At 42.3% G+C, this 20,027-nt stretch overlaps 1 protein-coding gene across 1 annotated transcript in view; it reads right to left on the bottom strand.

Annotated features, from left to right (window-relative positions):
- Positions 1–20,027, bottom strand: part of LOC102452756 (store-operated calcium entry regulator STIMATE) — a 74,961-nt gene that overhangs the window by 53,996 nt on the left and 938 nt on the right. The gene's annotated exons all lie outside the window — the stretch shown is intronic.

Raw genomic sequence — 20,027 nt, 5'->3', positions numbered from 1 at the left:
CAGGATCCGTCCAAGAAGTGAATAGAGATAGACCACTTGGTAATAGTGGTAATAATCAGATTTAACATCCCTGTAGTAGGGAAAACACTACAGCAAACCAAAATTGTAGCATTTAATTTCAGAAAGGGGAGCTACACAAAAATTAGCAAGTTTGTTAAACAAATTTAAAGGCATGGTGCCAAAAGTTAAACAGTCTCTTAGCCTAAGCCCCACGTTTTATGACATATACACATACCCTTAGGTGGGGGCTTGAGCTATTAAGACTGCCTACACTGGGAACTGCACTTTCCATGTGTTGTGAAAGCATACCCTCACAGGGACAGGAAACTTGACAGAACTATTGCAGCTGAAATAATCCAGGCATATGGGATCAGGATTGGGAAGCAATCAGGTTGCTTTGACTGCTGACCTCCCCAACAAAAAATGACTATGCAGGGTAGTTACATAGACTACAAGGCCTGCAGCCATTCCACAGTGTAACTGATGCACTTTGGACACCGTATTAGCCAGAGCTGTGCAGGAACTATTGCTGCAATAGGAGGAAGACAGCACAGAGGGGCCCTCATCAAGACACACCACAAATTAATCTTGAAAAAACACCTCCCTCTGCTTTGGTGAGAATTTGGTTATGAAAACCAAATGGGATTATGACAAGACCATTAGAAATTTCAGCCCTCTTGTTCAGTTCTAGAAAAATAAAACCTCTTTGGATTTTTGCAACTATTTGAAAAGAAATGACCAATCTAGTACAACAGGAGCTTGGCACTAGTAACTTTATTCTCTCTTACAGACAACCACCCAACCTGAAACAAATTCTCTTTGGTAACCATGCTACACAGCTACAACATAAACATCCAGGAACCCAGCCCTGCAAATCAGCCCTGATGCCAACTCTAACCACATATCTATACAAGCGAATTCATTACTGGAGCCAACCACATAAGCCACCAAATCAGAGGATCATTTAACTGCACATCCAGAAATGTAATCTATGCCATCAAATGTCAGCAATGCCCCACTGCAATATATATTGGACAAACTGGACAGTCCCTACAGGAAAGAATTAATGGACACAAATCAGGTATTCATAAAGAGAACATACAAAAACCCGTTGGGAAACATGTCAATCTACCTGGGCATTCATTAACAGATCTTCAAGTGGCTGTTTTTTATTACAGACCAATTCCACAAGCCAAACACACAGGAAAGGACTGGAACTACAATACAGTCACAAGTTTGATACTCATGCTAATGGATTAAATAAAGATACGGGAGGGCTGGGACATTATTAACCTACCAAACAATGAAGGTGCCAATGATTCTTTGTCTGTATTGTATCTGGTGTTAGTACTCTTCTTCTCTATTGCCTACTAATGGTTCTTATGTGCCTCTTTTGATTATCCAGTCTTTAGGTGCTTACAAACTATTTGTTTTTCCTGTTACATTCCAGCTTGGCCTTCCCCTTGATATTTTTATACCAACTATCTCTTCTTGTCGTTCCCCTCCCCCCTCCCCCCTCCCATTTTTTCCTCCTCCCCCATTTATTTTAGTTCTGGATATTCAACACTCTGGTCATTTGAAGAAGTGGGCTATGCCCACGAAAACGCATGATACCATCTACATGTTTTGTTAGTCTTTGAAGTGCTACCATGCTATTTGTTGTTTTTTAAAGTTTATCCTGTACAGACTAACTTGGCTATCCCCTGAAGTTTAAGATACAAGTAATATAAACCCTAGCCTATACTGTGTAGAGAAGTGCATCTTGGTTCAAAGGGCATGTTTCTCACACACAGTTACAGGATACAAAATTTCCAGTTTGGAGCAATTTTTGACATACAGTGATTTAAGATTTAGGGATGCAAGAGAGAAACAAAAAAAGTATATTTAGGCTTTAAAGGCTTAGATGCTCATCTGTAAATGTTGATACATTTTAATTTAGCTATATAAAACACAAACAAAAATATTTCTATCAATGATAATCAAAATGTACAAATAGACAAAGGAAGCAAAATGACAACTTAAGAGTTTGATTTAAGGATAATCAAATTATCTACATTTTGACACGATGTTAATGTGTGTTCTAATTATTTTAAAGCTTTAATTTTTAATCTCAGTGGCTATCATTAGACAATTATCTGATTTCACACATAATCTGCCAATACTATGAAGATTTAAATGCTTTAAACCTATAATTCTACACAATTGAAAACTTAAGTATTTTTCCATTTTCGTTTTAACACAGATATTATCCATCAAAATTTTAGAAAAATAAAAAATAAATTCTACCAAACCTCAGTATACTTAACATGCAGACCCCCTGAATGGCATTTGAGGTCTACTGCTTCTAATGAAAAACAAAACTAGATTCGTGGTTATCCTAATGTGATAAAAATGTACAAAAATGAGAATTTGGTAAAGTATAGGACAAGTACAATGCAGCTAAACCACAGAACTGGTTGTACAAATGGGAAAAGAGAAATTAGAGACTTGACAGCCCAATCTATGAACTTAACCTATTTCTGGCCAACTGTAGAATTAGAGCAAAAAATGAAATAGTGTAAAGTGAAGAAATAAAATTAATAGAAGTATTACTGAAAAACTCAGTCACCACTAAATTCCATTTCCTAATCAGAGCGAAAAAGCACCATTGTGTAAAAAGTGAATATACATTTAGCACTTGATTTTACTAGATGTTTGGGGTCATATCAAGCAAGGAACTTTCCAGAAGGCCATTTTCATTAAAAATATTCCTTCATATTCCTCTTAGTAAAAATGATACATCAATTGCTTGTTAAATTATGAAATCATCCAATGAGTAGCACTGAATAAAGGACATCCTACATGAAATGCAATTAGCCTTATACACAGTATCAGGACCAATTGTTTTCACAATAAAACTACAGTAAAATGACAAAGCTAAGGAAAGGAGGGATAACACAGCTTGCTATAAATTTTGTGACTTAAGACGACCCAATATCCCCTACTCCATCTAGAGCTTTTAATTCTTGGCTCTTCAAAATGAAAGATAACTGGTGTGCTGAAAAACTATGTCAGCACAATACTATGCATGGGTGAAACACAAATGGAAGTCAATAAGTGCTTCAAACAAATTCAAGAGCTATTAAACATGATCCTGAAGCCGTACAAAGATGCTGTAAAAGTTTACAAGCCCATGTACAAAAATATCCTTGCTTAACAATCATTAATTGCAACACCCTAATTGAGACATTTCTCTTAATTAAGATATTAAAATATTTATCTTGTTCATTAAAAAAACGATTTACCAAGTAGGTGACAGATAGTTACACCAATTAGTTTAATGTGCATATATCTAGCAAAATTATTTGTTGGTGACTTTAAACTGGTAAATTTCTTTAATTAAAGAATGTGGCAGAATTTTTTAGAACCATTTGTTATTAGATAGAAAATTGTAGACCTTCCATTTAGCTGTCATGGAAATTTCTTTACTTGTTAGTGCTTCCAGCTGTTCTAACAGCTTTTCCTGGCACCTGTATTACTATTGCACTAACTGGGAAACTCATAACCATATGTCAGCTGACAGATGGAGCTCAATCTGCCAATTCCCAAAAATGTTTAATATAGGGGCAGACTATCACATATGGTTGAAATCTGAGCATGCTATTCTCTCCACAGCAAGAGTTACCCATATTGAAGGTTGTTTTGATTAACTCAATATCAAATTTTGTAGGGAATTTGTTATCTGGCAATTGGTAAAAATAGAAATATTGTTAATATGTTTACACATTTTATGCCTGAATTCTTTGAAGGAGGAAATGAAGGAATGTTTGCCAAGCAGTAACACGAGCTGCCAGTTGGACATAAGTTTGCTGAGAGAAGATAAGAGTTGGAGGCTATTCTCTTAGCTATGGAGTAATTAAATTATTGCAACAATACATCATTCCCAGAAATAGAATGATAGACTCCATCATAGTGTTCCTGGGTCAAACAGTTGCTTTAGAATATGTTTTAATTAAGGCAATTGATTTTAAGTTGTGGTAAAACTGGACTTTGCAATACTTATGCCTGAAGTTGATTTCATATATATAGAAAAGAATGAAGGTTATTAGAATAGGAAAGACAAGACAAAAGGACAATTAGTCACTTTCAGATATCAAGCGAGCAAATTAATATTATAAACTGCATTTCACAATACCCTATCAATAACATATTTTTCTAGCATGAATTTCCATATATTTTAAAGTTCAAGCTTACGATTTTTTAAATACATTGTAGACGACTTCCCAAAGAATCTTGAAATATTAAGCCAATTTTGTACATCAATCCTCAAACAATCTATAACTATTTTAATAAGATAATTAGGGATAAGAGTCAATGGGGGAAAAGGTAAAAGAGCTATATAAATTCTCATCAGATGATATAAAATTAGTTCTTATAGGTTATATATAGATATTATTTGTAAGTATGAATATTTCTCACCCATTTTTCACTGAAATAGGCATAACATATTGACATGGAAATTACGATTTCCATTAGATCTGAACAGCAGCTTCAGGTTCTGACTCCAATGTGCCTGGCTGAACAATTTCCAAAAACTTATTCATACATTTTTAGAAAAGGTATAGCTCCCAATGTTAATTTTGTAAAACATGCAGTCTCATGAACTTTGCATACATGAAAAACTGATGTTTAGCAAAAAATAATGAAATTACAATCATACAAGTCATCCTATACAAAAGATATAGAATGGCTGTTCTCATTAGATTAAGATTTAAACCTTCCCCGTTTGTAAACATTAAAAAAAAAAAAGCTAATGGAAAGTGACACCCCTAACCCTAAATCAATCCACCTTGGTTACATAAGTGAAGTAGAGTAGCTTAGATCAATTTACTTCAGTAGAGAAGGCCTAAATCAAGGAAAGATTTTCCAATAAACTTTCTTTACAAACACACTAGTATTAGAAAAGAAGTTAAGCTCTGTTATCTCTGTCTCACAGACAGAGAATCCAAAACAATTTTGTTGAGGCATCAAACAGATTAAAAAAAGACAGGCTCTTAATACATTTTAAAGGCAGAGCTGCAACGGGGTTAGCTCCCGCCCGCTGCAGCTCCTCTGCTTATAGGCTAGTTGATGGAAAATCCATCGACTAGTTGATTAGTTGATTGAACTAAATTTAACATCCCCAGTGTGTGGAGGGAGGCATTGAGGTTTCCCAGTAAAAATCTATTTTTTGCAAGCATCTTATATTTGTGGCAGTATCTAGAGGTCAGAGATCCATTGTGCTGGACATTGTGCAAACATCAAACCCTTTACTTTCTGTGTTATACTGTACAGGGAGTAGAGAAACCGTTACAAAGGATGTTTTCAAACAACAGCTTAACAGTTCTAAAGTAAATGGCTCTAATTACCAAGGAAGCATTTAACCAAATGTTAATTTAGTGGCAACAAGGTGCATATGGTCTTTACCTACACACAGCATCATTTGTCTGAAAGATCAAAACTACTTCTCTCAATTCTTGTATTTCCAGGTGACATGGTACCAGCTTACTCCAGTCATTACTAATAAAGGAAAGCCTGAAAATTAACTTTCAAATGACATGACTAGGGTTCATCCTGATGTCTCTGTTGCTGAAGAGAAGAGCCAGTCGCAACTTATCTGCTGATTACAGACAAGAAAAAAAGCTATGGAAAATTCATTCAACAGTTTTATTTGTCATAACCTTGAAACAAGACTAAAACCATACATCTGCATTGCACTCCAAGGAAAATGTTCAAAGGTTACTATGCTCATGATGTAAACGTTTGTTTTAGCAGACTGATGATGGAATAACACAATATTTCTGAATGAAACATGTGCCTGGAGGTTGTTTCATGTGCCTCATTCGAGTTTCCTGAGGGAACAGTAAGAAACAGAACATACTACTTTTCTAAATTACTCTTTGTTCTACCATAACACATTTCCAAACTCCACCCCCTACCCTTCAAAGTAATTCTATATAAGCACTTGTTCCTATGGATAGGTTTCTCAAGTTCCTCCACCACCTACTTTGAATTTGTTTATATACTGAGTTATAACATGTTACGCCTGTTCTACACCAGATAATTTTGCTGGAAAAACTTGTATCTATCAGTACTGCCTTGTGCATGCCCACACTAAATTTTGAGTCTTGCAAACAAAACTGTCAACTTTCACTGGCAAAGTTCAACCAATTTCCTGGACAATATAAGCCTTCTTGTATCTGGTGAAGACCCACTAAGTTGATTGCAGAGCATTCTCCTATTGACGCCTATATACCAGCTCTCTGAGAAAAGTAAATCTACAGGAGAGCATCTCCTGTCAACACAGCATGGTACAGACATGCAGAAGTACCAGTGTAAGCACGTCTTCAGCAACAAGCCTTCAATGCAACTATTCCCAGAGCATCAAACGCATTTCTTGATCTCCACTGCCCAGATGTGACAGTGCTGAGAAGCCTGTCCCCCATTTAAAACACCAAGTGTACTTTCCTACTTTCACACCTTTTTAAGCATAGCTTCACAGGCCTGGCTCCACCTCATCCATGCACTGCTGCATGGTCAAAGAGAGAGGAACAAATGCAGGCAAAGCTCTGAAAAATAGGTATACTCAAGAGGCATGGAGATCCAGAGATACAGCAAGGATGAGAATAAAAGAGAGCTGCAGAATGCTTACCAGAAGAGAAGGGGCTCAACTTTATGTTCCTATCTTGAATGGCTTGATACCATACTGAGCTAGGATCCCACCAACTTCTTGCCAGACACAGCGTACACTTCAGAAGATAGAACTGGTAACAGAGGAGGCTATCACTGAGTATGGAGGACATGGTGGATGGCAGGATGAACAAGAACATATGGACCCAAAGAACCAATTAATCATGGAGAAAGGAGATGCTTGTACATGTAATTTAATAGGTTGTTCCTTTAACATAAGTCATTTTGTTTACCTTTTCAAGAGTAGCCTAAAACAAAGCTCCTAGCTTCTCCCAGAGTTGCTTTCTCTCAAAATAGCAGTTAAGCACATTTGGGAGCATGAGATTCAGTTTTGAACTACCTGCCTTTTTTTAGAGCCCTGCAAGTCCATGGATAGCTGCTTTGTATCAGTAGGTATACACATATATGGATGCTGAAATCCGTAACTCATTTTTGTGGATGTAGATACAAATTCTGTATCTAGAACCCTGAAAATTTGCAGATATCCTCTCTATATTTGAGGTACCTGCGTCCATGGATGTGGATATCCATACCTCTTTTTTGTGGATTCAGATGCATATATGCATTTTGTATCCATGCAGGGCTCTACGTATAATAAGAACACAAAATGGCACTAGTAGACAATGGTTGAAAATACTGGAAAACAGCCAAAGAATTCTCAACAACATATTTTTGCAGAATAGAATTAAAGCACTTGTAAAGCACTATTTTAAACTGTAGTGAAAGCAGAGGTTACTCGTCTTGAACAGTAACTGGAGTTCTTTGAGATGGTGTCCCTGTGGCAGCTCCATGCTGGATCTTGGTGCCATCCCAGCACCTGGATCAAAGATTCTGAAGCAGTCCCTGCGGGTGCCACACATGCACAGCACTAACCAGTGCATGCTTTCCAGCAGGCATCGCGCATGAGCAGCCCGTGCCCTCCAGTTCATTCTCTACCCCAGAGACCGTATAGGTCTGAAGCAGAGGGGAAGAGGGCAGGTCATAGAGCATCAACAGGGAAACCTTCTCTAAGAACTCCAGTTACTGCACAAGGCGATTAACCTCTGCTTCTTTGAGAAGTCCCTGTGGATGCTCCACAAGCAGTATCAGCATGTGGAGCCTGGGGCTTTGAAATATTGTGGAAGGCTGATGACAACCACAGAAATGTCATGATGCCCATAGGAGAGCGTGTAGTACTTAGCAAAGGTAAATTGTGACATCCAGGCGACTGCCTTGCAAATGTCTGAAAGTGGGACGTTGCATAGGGATGCAACAGTAGAAGATATGGCCCTAGCGGAATGAGCCGTCAACATTAAGGAAGATAGTAGGCCCTGACAGGTCAGTGATCCACTTGACAATCTCTGTTTTGATATGTATTGTCCTTTAACCTGTTTCTTAAATGACAAGAAGAACAGAGGGGATTGCCTAAAGGATTTAGTTCTCTGAAAGTAGAACGCTAGTGCATGCGGTTTCAGAAAGAAATACGGGTAAGTTTAGTGGTTCATTTATATGAAATGAGGAGGCCAACTCAGGTAACTATTTTGAGTGCATACATTGACCTTATCAGAGTGGAATATCATAAAAGGTTGGTCAGCCATGAGTGCCGCCATGTCTCCAACACAGCAGGCTGATGTTATGGCAACCAGTAATGCAAACTTCATGGAGAGGTGTGCCAAATAGCAAGATGCTCAAAAGATGGCCTGGTGAGAGCTTGTAGTACCAGACCCACATCCCAGAAAGGTACGGGTTGTGTGACATCAGGATGTAGGAGGCATAGCCCTTTAAAGAATCTGTTGATTATGGAGTGACTAAAGATGGACCAACCCTCAATTTTGTGAAGAAAGGCTGTAATGGCTGCTAGGTGTACTTTGATAAAGCTGAATGAGAGCGATGACTGTTTCAGAGCGAGGATGTAACATGATGAGCGACAGGGGCATTTATATAGGATTGTATCCTTTGAAAGTGCATCATGCTGCAAAGCATTTCCATTTATATGTGGAGGAGGAGCATGTGGAATCCTTATGACTGTGGAGGAGGATTGCGCGCATCTGCTCAGGAAGCCCTGGTTCGGATTGGGAGAACCATGGAGGAGCCATGTTGTTAGATGCAGTTTGCATAGGTCAGGGTAGGTTTGTGTTTGGCCCAGTGTGATGAGATTGCACTGGAACGGGGAAGTGATGGGAGAGAGAATTGACATTCTGAGCAGGAAGGGACATCAGGGTTGTCTTGCCCACGAGGGGGTTTATTAGTATGTCTATGGCCCCATCTGTCCTGATCTTGTGGACTATTTTGCCAAGGAGTGGTATTGAGGTACTGTGGTATTCAACAGCTCTGGACTGCCTGGTCACAAGAGCATAGTTATGTACACATAGAGAAAAAAAATTTCCCAAACTGTACAATGAGAATATTAAGGGTTCCTGAAAACGAAGCATGAAACTAAAGCTGATGTAGTTTGTACACATTTTTGAAAATGCAATTTTCTTTGCCACACCACAGACATTTTATAGAAGTCAACTTTGAATAATGGGAAGATATTCCATTTAAAAATGTGACATTTTGAAATGGACCATAGCTTGCTATTTTATATCTAGTTATTTGTAGACAGCTCATCAAGAGACACATTTCTGAATAATTTCAGTAGAGCAATGATTTTAGTAATTTGGATAATTTGTATGTAAAATGTATCTGGGGGAAGTTGATATGGCAGAACACACTGAGAACAGGACTAAAATATGAGCTCTCATCATGCAGTGAGTGAGGGCTGACAGATGCAGCATCACAAAAGCAAACAGAAATAAGGACGTTTTTTATTACACAGATGATTACAAATGTCTAAACCCAGCCACTAACTACAGCCAGATATTTTCAGTCTTGAGAGTGTCTGAGAATGGGGGGAGGGAGGGTGCATGTAACTACAATAAAACTCCAATTGTTCGGCATCCAGTAGTCCGGCATTCCTGATAGTCCAGCACCAACTGGAACCCAGAAGTGCTCCAGCCAGCTGGACAATTAAGCTCCTGTGAGCCCCACGCATGCTCATGGGCCGGGAAAGGGAAGGGGATGAGAGGGGAAGGGGATTATACCTCTAACAGGTCTGCTGGACCGCACTGCATCTGGCCGGGGTGGGTGGGGAACGGCGCGGTGAGGGGCGAACTCTCCACCGTTTTGCAGGGAGGCGGGGGAAGCCCTGTGCAGCTGCCTGCTACAGGCCAGGTAGGGCTGCAAGCGGCAGCGGCGGACTTGGGGAAGCAGCGGGGCAGAGCAGCTGGGGTGCTGCTGGGTTAGTCCCGCAGCGCCGCCCCTCACCTGAGCGGCACTGCGGGACCAACCCGGCAGCACCCCAGCTGCTCTGCTCAGCTGTTTCCCCAAGTCTGTCGCTGCTGAAACTGATGAGTGGCGGACTTGGGGAAGCGGCTGAGCAGAGCAGCTGGCATGCTGCTGGGTTGGTCCCACAGCGCCGCCCCTCACCTGAGCGGCACTGAGGTACCAACCTGACAGCACCCAAGCTGCTCTGCTCAGCTGCTTCCTCAAGTCTGCCACTGCTGCTTGCAACCCCAGCTGGCCTGTCACCGGCGGCTGCGTGGGGCTTCTCCCGCCTCCCTGCAAAACGGCAGAGGGTTCGCCCCTCACCACACCGTTCCCCGCCAACTCGCCCCCCCACCCTGCCCCGCTGGTTGCAGTGTGGGTCCCGGCAGACCCGTCACAGCCTCCCTGCCGGAGTAACTCCTGATACTCTGGCATATCCGATAATCCGGCATCCCTTGAGTCCCAAAGGTGCCGGATTATCGGAAGTCTACTGAATTACCGATTAACCCATAAGCCTAGGCTTGTTGGTTAAATATGTAGAGGAATACACGCTAACATCCCTAATGTGAGGCACATATTTCATTTAAGATTAAATGCACCAAATCTTCAAGCTTTCTTGTTACTAAATTTAACAGTAACATAAAATAAATTACTTGAATGACTCCAACTCTCAGTTTCTAAAGTGATCTCAATGACGTTGTGAAAACTTCATTGACAGAATCTGTGAATATCATATAAAGTTACTCATCTGAGTGTTAACTTGTTGATTAGTCCATTTTAATATGTTACATATTGATTCAGTTTGTATTACACGGAGTCTTTTAATGGTTTTGCAGTATGGAAACAGACAATTTAGATACAGTTTATTTTTGCTGTTCAGTTTAGTCACGTAAGTGATTTTACAACATAACAGAAATGTGCTCTCTCTGTTTTCTGATGAATATGTGCCTCCTTTGGGAATCTAAAATGATTAAGGGGCTGGAACACATGACTTACAAGGAGAGGCTGAGGGATTTGGGCTTATTTAGTCTGCAGAAGAGAAGAGTGAGAGGAGATCTGATAGCAGCCTTCAACTACCTGAAGGGGGTTCCAAAGAGAGGCTGTTCTCAGTGGTGACAGATGACAGAACAATAAGCAATGGTCTCAAGTTGCAGTGGGGGATGTCTAGGTTGAATATTAGGAAAAACTATTTCACTAGAAGGGTGGTGAAGCTCTGGAATGGGTTACCTAAGGGGGTGGTAGAATCTCCATTCCTAGAGGTTTTTAGGTCCTGGCTTGACAAAGCTCTGGGTGGGATGATTTAGCGGGAATTGGGTTCTGCTTTTAGCAGGGGGTTGGACTTGATAACCTCCTGAGGTCTTTCCCTACCCTAAGATTCTATGCTGTGGTTCCATTAAGGCTCCACTAAGACTCCTAAACCATCTAACCTCAAGATGATTATTTCCAACAACCACAGGACATACCACACTAATACCAACCCTGGTACCTTCCCTTACAACAAACCCCATTGCCAGCTTTGTCCACATATTCACTCTGCTGATACCATTATTGGACCTAACCAAGTGAGTTATAAGATCAAGAACACATATTCCTGTGCATCCAGAAATATAATTTATGGTATGTGCCGAAAGTGTCCGTCTGCTATGTACATTGGACAGACGTCTCAGACACTTCGCCAAAGGATCAATACCCACAAAACAGATATTAGACAGGATCACAAAGAAAAAACAGTTTCTTGCCATTTCAACCAGAAAGGACATTGTCTCGATGACTTGATTACCTGCATCAAAGACCTTTTCAGACCACACTTGAAAGAGAATCCTCTGAACTGTCATTCATGCTTAAATTCGACACTTTACACTTAAGTTTAAACAAAGACATTAATTATCTTACCCATTACAAAGATAGCTTCCCCAATTATCACCTCTAATATCATTAGCTCACAGACATTTACCTCCCCCTCATCCCCCTTCTGTTCTGAAATTTGATTTGTCCTTTTCATGTGTTCATTTTTTTTAATTTTTTTTAAATTATATATGGTGGTGACAATTTTCTTCCACTATTTGATCTGAGGAAGTGGGTCTGGCACACGAAAGCTCATCACCTAATAAACCATCTTGTTAGTCCTGTTTTTTGTTCCAGCTACACCAGACTAACACAGCTACATTTCTATCACTACCCTAAACCAGAGTGGAACTCAAGTGGTAAAAATTCCTTAAATGTAAGGATTGAGGCTCAGAAATTATAATACTATCTGCTCAGGATCGCTTGTTGATTCACAATCATGAGCAGCAAACCCAGTCAAGTAAATATTTCAGCCAAACAGGTCAAAGCGCTTAAGCATCCCTCAACTTGGGTGATGAAACCTGAAGGTCTTGCCTTTTCATTTCATTCACCGCCTCCATCACTAGCGAGCACAGTTGAGGGTGGATGAACAGATACCCTTTATGGGTACAAAGCATTTTTGCTCAACCCCCTTAGCCATTCCCTAAGCATGTAATATGTAAGAATGGCTATGTCATTTTTAAATTCTATATTGCAGCTATGCACATAGATTAACAGGCTACCCACAGGGTCAGAAACACAAATTACTCAATGATCACTTATTTTCCCCAAAGACAATATATTAGTATCCATGATAAAAACATACAACAAGATGCTTTATCTTCTACAGGGCCTATAAATTTAAAATTTGAACCAAACATCCTTCTACCTTCATATTATATGCAAAAATAATGCTTAATATAGTTAGTTACAGGTAGTCACCAGCTTACTTTGATTAGAGATTACTAAATTTTTCAAACACACCAACTTTAACAAGATCAGTCACCATCCCATGATCATCCACCTATTGAGTCGTGCCTTCTACCCTACATCACGAGCAATTTGGGGTGGTGAGTTTTTGGTCAACTGTTCTGCACAGTGACTAGGATAAATGAGTCCTGTTTGGGCTCATCCTAAGCGACTGCAATACAAATGTTGCCCTGCTTTTGAAGTCCAAACATCTGAAGGAGCTGTCCATGGTTTCATATGAGGGGACAGCTATGAAAAGCTCTAAAAGGAATCGAGAGAAAGCAAAAGCAATAATTCCTAGGAAAATTTTCAATTTGTTGTTTTATAGCATGCTGTGTAGCAGATTTATCCATTTCCCTTAATGAAGACAAAAGTTTGTTTAGTAGACTAGGTGTTGACATCCCTATTTTAGAGAGATGCTTGATTACTTACATACAGCTGTCCCACTCCAAACATTACATAAACTTATTTTTCTAATTGACTAAAGCTATGCAGATGAACTATTAATTTGGAAAACATTCAGGCCAACGTGCTTCAACTTATTTCAGGATCCACTTCTTCTAGAGACTTTCAAGAAGTTCTGTAATCAAAATATCATACACTCCCATTCTAGCAAATGTGATGTTCAGCCACTTTATTTTCTTTGTCTGATCATTTTATTTGCAGATTGACCAGCTGGAAAATCTTTACTGTACAATGACATGTCATATGGCAAACTAAGTCTTGTAAGCACTTCACACTGTTTTAAGTACTATACAAACTACAGAAGTGCAGAGAAAATGTGTGTCGCACACAAGTTAAGGAATAAACATCCATTTTAAAGGAAAAACAAGCTTGAGAAAGAATCTTTACTTAATTTTGACCCAATAGAAATGCCTATTACCCACCAATTCACAATAACCTGTAAGTCCTGACCTAATATACTACAAACATAGTAAAGATAAATGAAGTTACTGACCGGAACTTCAGCATGTTACATGTTTGATTCTGGCTGCACTCATATGTAACTACACTATTACTTACACGTTACACATAGATACACAGAGATACCATAGCCTTCTGTCCACTCTCCACCACATTATAAAGGGATTCAGATATCTTTCTCCACTCTAACCATTCATTAACGGTGCAAACTGTTCACTCAAATCCAGCTTCTCAGCCACTGTAATCCCCATGTAGTTTTCTTCAGAACTGCTACTTAGCCAGTTGGTTCTCAGCCTATAGCAATGCATGGGATTCTTCCCTCTCAAATGCAGGACTCTGCACTTGTCCTTTTGAACCTTGTCAGATTTCTTTTGGCCCAATCCTTCAATTTGTGTAGGTCACTCTGCACCTTATGCCTATCTTCCAGCATATCTACCTCTCCCCCCAATGTACTGTGTCTACACTGCACCATTATTCCAGAACAGCAGCAATTATTCCAGAACAACAATGTGAGCGTCTAAACAACAATTCTGTTATTTCAAAGTAAAATCGAAACAGATGGCTTTTTCCGACTTTTGTAACCCTCACTGCACGAAGAATAACGCCTCTTCTGAAATAGTTATTTCAGAAGAGAGTGTGTGTCGACATGGCACAGGGAGTTATTGTGAAATAAGAGATCTCCAGGAAATCCCACAGGAGCCCTGCTGGCCACTCCATCCACACTCAGGACTCTATAGTTCCTCTTCCTCTGCAGCCCTTAAAGCTGCAGACAAAGGGGAAAGGGCTTGTGGAAGGAAGCTGGCCCTGAGAGCCACCAGCCACATTGCTGCTGCTACAGCATGACATCTGGCCAGCATGGCAAACCCTCAAGCCCCCCAAGATTTCCCTGACCATCCCAGGGAGCAGTCTGACAGCTTCCAAGAGGCTGCCAGGCAGCGAAAGAGGCATCTGGGGCTGAAATTCCGGCCCTCATCCAAGTCTGGGGCGAGGAGGAAAACCTCCAGGAGCTCCGCTCCAGACAGTGCAACCATTAGCCTGGCCGCCAAGGGCCACATTAGGAACCAGGAGCAGGTCTGGAGCAAGGTGAAGGAGCTCTGCCAGGCCTACGCCTGGGCAAGGAAGTGCAGCCCCTGCTCCAGGGAAGAACCCTAATCCTGCCCCTATTATGAAGACCTGCACCACATCAAGGGGGGGGCGGGTATAGCCCCTTCCCCACCCCTAGTGGTGGATTCGAGGATGGAGACACCCGTTGTTGCCCACCATGGGACACAGACGGGGTGAGGAGGAAGAGGACCCCATCATGGCCAGCGCTATGACTATGCTCACCCTGAAGCCAGTACCCCACAGACTGGATGTGTCTTAGTTTTCTCACACAGACAGGGTGGGGATGGCAGGCGCTGTGGTGCGATCATCACTCAGCCTTCTCAGCCTGGCTATTTCGCTGCAGTCTGTGCATGTGGATGCATGTGCAGCGCTAGTCTGCTCCACGCAGCCTCAGGAGGCAGCACTGGAGCACTCCTGGGCTTCTGCTCACAGGCTCTGGGGAGACCAGTTACACTTGAGACCTGGGGGGGGGGGGGGGGGGAGAGCGGGAACACCCTTCCACCATGAGCCTCCGCTATAAGGAGACTGGGGACAAGGATACACACAGATTCTGGAGTGTCTCACACAGCACACGGGCATGCCTGCATAGCTGAGGCACCACCCACTCCTGGGAACAGTGCTGCCAGGTACAGGTGTGTGTACTGTGCACATCCCCCTCCTCCTCCCAAAACTCTCAACCCTTCTCCCCCAGCGGCCAGGGATACAAGTTCTCTCCCCTTGGGATGCCACCACTGCCAGACCCAGCATGTGCGTGGCATCGATGGTAGCCCAGCCAGCTCGAGGCCTTGTCATGAAGTGGTGGGATGACCAGCAGTGGCTCTAGAACTTCACTATGAGGAAGGAAACGTTCCTGGAGCTGTGTGCCTGCCTTGCCCCTGCCCTCATATGGTGGGACACACATAAGAGACCTGCCACCCCCCTGGAGAAGTGGGTTGCCACTGTGATCTCGAAGCTCGCCACACCAGACAGTTACCAATCCATTGGGAACCAGTTCAGCATGGGAAAGTTGACTGACAGGGCCCTCATCATGCAGGTATGGTGCTCGGGCTGCAGTCCCAGGAGGAAGTACTGGAAAGGGGGACCCTAGAGAAAGGAGAGGATAGGGGAAGCCCCCATCTCCGGGCAGTTCTCCAGTTCTATCTTCACACAGCCTGCCAGGGGGCAGGCTAGATAGAGGTGGCTCCTGGGGTGTTGCCGGGGAAGGGGAAGAGGAGAGAAGAGATAATCCAGCCTCTTCCAGAAGCTGGAGGCCAGCACTTTCTTCCCTGAGCACAGCATCAAGGTAGGGGACATGGACATAAAGATCCGCTGAACCAGTTATCTGAGCAATGCTGGAAATGGCACCAGAAATCACATACACACACACATGCAAGTCCACTGACAACATCCCTGAGGTTGTGGGGATAGCCAAAGCTGGTAGTGCAGTTATTTCTTTATAGCAACTTGGTAGTCAATTAAATAATGGCATTGAAAGCTACTGTCCCATTCTCAGCTGGAAGGATACTGGCTACTTTACAGTTTATTACAGAAGATGGATTAATAATTAATCTTTTCACTACAAGAAACCCACACTCCAAATACCTTGCAACTATCTGATAAAGCTTCAAACCAACATATTATTAAAATCCATAGGAAGCCCTTACACATTGGTTCACTGGGATGGGAGTTGAATTTACAATAGAAAAGCTCAAAGAAAAGTATTAAGGGAAGCATGTAATGCTGGCTATTAGCTATAGAGTACACACAACAAGGAAATACCTACACACCCCAACAACAGTCTACTAAGCTGAAAGCACAAATTGCAGGGGTCAATTATTCACTACCCAATACCATATTCCACCCTTAAACTTTGGGCAAACCTTTCATTATAATCCTGTTCTGTCAAGATAAATGGTCATATGTGATTCTAAATTTACATACTCCCTGGGCTAGATTATAAAAATATTTTCTAAGATGATTCTGTCTCTGTACAGTCCTTAAATTGAGATTTTTCCTATTAATACCTTTGTTCAACTACTTTCTATTTCACTCAATTTGATTTCTGTACTTAGCATAATATGAAACTTTAGTACTTAGAATACGTAGGATGTACAAGATACACATTTAGAAAAGTGGACACGCAAAGCTGTAATTCAGTTGAAACTGCAAATACAGAAGTTCTTGTTCCATTACTTGCTCATTAGAATAAGCTACTGTAAGCAGGGCTGTAGTGTAAATGAGAAAGCACTGTAGAAACCACAAAACCAGTATAAGTGACTTAACATGTGTTTTACATTATGTATATGTTATCTAGAATATATTGCGATAGTATGCTTCACTCCCGTATTCAGTATACATTTCAATATGTAATACTACCCAAATGATGAGTGAAATAGCTCAAGATACAACTTCTTAAATCTCAGGTTTCAGAAACAGACCCGTGTCAGGGTGATTAGGACACATGACATATCAGTAATACAGGCAGTCCACAAGTTATGCAGATCTGACTTATGTCGGATCCGCAGTTACGAACGGGATTTTTCTCGCCCCGGAAGACGGGAGCACCGGGATGCCCAGATGCGCCGTGGTCCCGCCGCCCGCGTCCTCTGGGGCGAGAAAAGCTGCTCCGCGTCTCCCTTGTCTGCTGGGGGGAGGAGAGCCCCCCCCCCAGCAGACCAGGGAGACGGGGAGCAAAGCCACGGAGGACATCGGCAGCGGGACAGCCCAGACGCACAGCGTCTGGGCTGTCCCGCTGCCCGCGTGCTCCACAGCTTTGTTCCGTGTCACCCTGGTCTGCTGGGGAGAGCACCCCCCCCCCCGCAGCAGACCAGGGAGACGCGGAGCAAAGCTGCGGAGAATGCGGGTGGGACCGCGGCGCGTCTCGACGGTCCTGCCCCCCCCAGCAGATCAGGCTTTTCTCGCCGACGACACCTGGGGTAGAGCAGCTGGGGCGCTGCCGGGTTGCTCTGCTCCGGCTTCCTGGAATCAGCCGCTGATCAGTTTCAGCAGCGGCTGACTTGGGGACACCGGGGGTAGAGCAGCTGGGGTGCTGCCGGGTTGGTCCCCGCAGCGCTGAGGTGCAGCGCTGCAGGGACCTACCCGGCAGCGCCCCAGCTGCTCTGTCCCAGGCGTCCAAATTCAGCCGCTGTTGAAACTGATCAGCAACTGATTCCAGGAAGCCCAGGGCAGAGCAACTCTGCCTCGGGCTTCCTGTAGTCAGCCGCTGGTCAGTTTCAGCAGCGGCTGAATCTGGACGCCAGTTCCGACTTACATACAAATTCAACTTAAGAACAAACCTACAGTCCCTATCTTGTACGTAACCCGGGGACTGCCTGTATTGCTTCCCTTTAAAAAAAAAAAAAAAAAATCAGACATCACTGCATCTATTACTCTCTTCATAGACATAAGTAATATATATAATTTTAAAAGCTAAGTTTAAGTTCTCCAGAAAATGTTAAGAAAGCCATGGAAGTCTTTACAGCATCTGGCAGCATTCCTGCTCAGTATTCTATTGATTTGCAGTCATTAAACCTGGAATGTTTGCAGTTCCCTACAATTCATAAGATAAATATCAATAAACCACCACCTAAGTTTCATGGGCCACTCAAAGTTTTTCACCCATCACTTAAGTATTATTGAGAATTATAGTAAGTACTTTTTCTTGTTTTGATTTTGAATGCCAAAAGAAATCTCACAATTTTAAAAAGAATTTTCACAACTACCTGTAAAACTCAATCTTCATAGTGTTGAAATGGTTTATCTAAGTCATTCAGAGTTGCAGTTTTACACACATGAAAATTTGAATATTATTGCAAGAGAAATGTCAATCATTCTTACTAGGATATGAGTAAATTTTAAGACATGCAAAAAAATGAAGGTATGTGAGTACTAAACAAATTATCTCTAACAATACTATGTTGAGCTGCTTAGTACTTGACTCTAAGAATGTATATTATAAACTTATTCTCATCTACGGCGTTTTTCCCCCTTGCCCGAATGAGAAATACTCATTTGACAAGCTAAGGAACAATTTCAAAACACGGCAAGTGTCACTATATCAAGACCCTATGCCTCAATGACCACAGGATGTCAGATGAAAGTACAGGTGACCCTCGCACTTACCACCTAATTGGTTTCTGGGGAAACGTAAGTTGAGCCATCGTAAGTCGAACACTTATTTCCCATAGGCACAATGATATAAATGGGCGTTCCGCTCTTGGCCCACTTTGCCTCCTGGGCGTTGTAGTCTCCAGCACAGTGTGCCCAGAGCCGGCCAGGGGCTGTGCTGGGTGGAGGTGACTCCATGTGTCCCGGAGCCAGTGCCGGAGACTGTACTGGGTGGAGGCAGCGCAGCGTGAGCTGCTCCCAGAGTCTGCTGGGGGCTATGCATGGTGGAGGCGGCATGGCACAAGCTGCCCCCAGAGCTGGTCGGGGGCGGTGTCAGGTAGAGGCCACGCCACATGTCCTGGAGCCTGCAGCGTGGCGCAAACTGCGCCCAGAGCTGGCCAGGGCTGTGGGCAACTGGCTGACCCTATGGCTCATTGTGCAGGTGGGCTTGAGAGGCTTTGCCAGAGCAGGGCGGTCGTAAAAGTGGGGGGGTCGTAAGTCAGGGGTCGCCTGTTGCTACCCCATTTTTATGTGTAAGCAATGTTTTCTAATGCATTACAGTAGACATTGTGGGGCTCAATTTAAAAACTGCTAGTGCAAAACTACACTGATTTAGTATCATGATGTACTAAGCTCCTTCAAACAAATAAAGAACCAAGATTCTCTAACCAACAAACAAGATACAAAAAAAATCAAACCCTATTATGTTCTATGGTGAAAAAGAGGAGAAGACTAAATTCTACGTATGAAATTCCAACTTTTGGGAAGAAGTAATTTGTTCCTGGGAGAACATACCTCTTAAGGGAAATTAGGAAACACACTTCTAACACTATTACACTTTGCATTTAACAGAAGTACATGCACGCCACGTAAGGAGATACAACTTGTGTGGAAAACTCTGCTAGGTTGTCAATACTTAAAAAGGAAGCAAGTGACGACTTTTTTTTTTTCCTACATGGTCCTGGAGAAAAAAGCAGCAAGTACAAATAAAAGAAGGCAGCAGACAAACAGTGGCACTCTCCCTTAGATTCACAGAATCACAATGACAGCATATAAAAGACTCTACAGATTGGAAAAGAGTCTGACTAGATTTTAAATCCACCTTCACAAAGCACAATATTAGGAAG

This window comes from Pelodiscus sinensis, chromosome 11, assembly GCF_049634645.1.
Source record: "Pelodiscus sinensis isolate JC-2024 chromosome 11, ASM4963464v1, whole genome shotgun sequence".
Taxonomy (NCBI): Eukaryota; Metazoa; Chordata; order Testudines; family Trionychidae; genus Pelodiscus; species Pelodiscus sinensis.
Note: the sequence above shows the minus strand (reverse complement) of the source record. Positions and strands in the feature narration are given on the sequence as shown.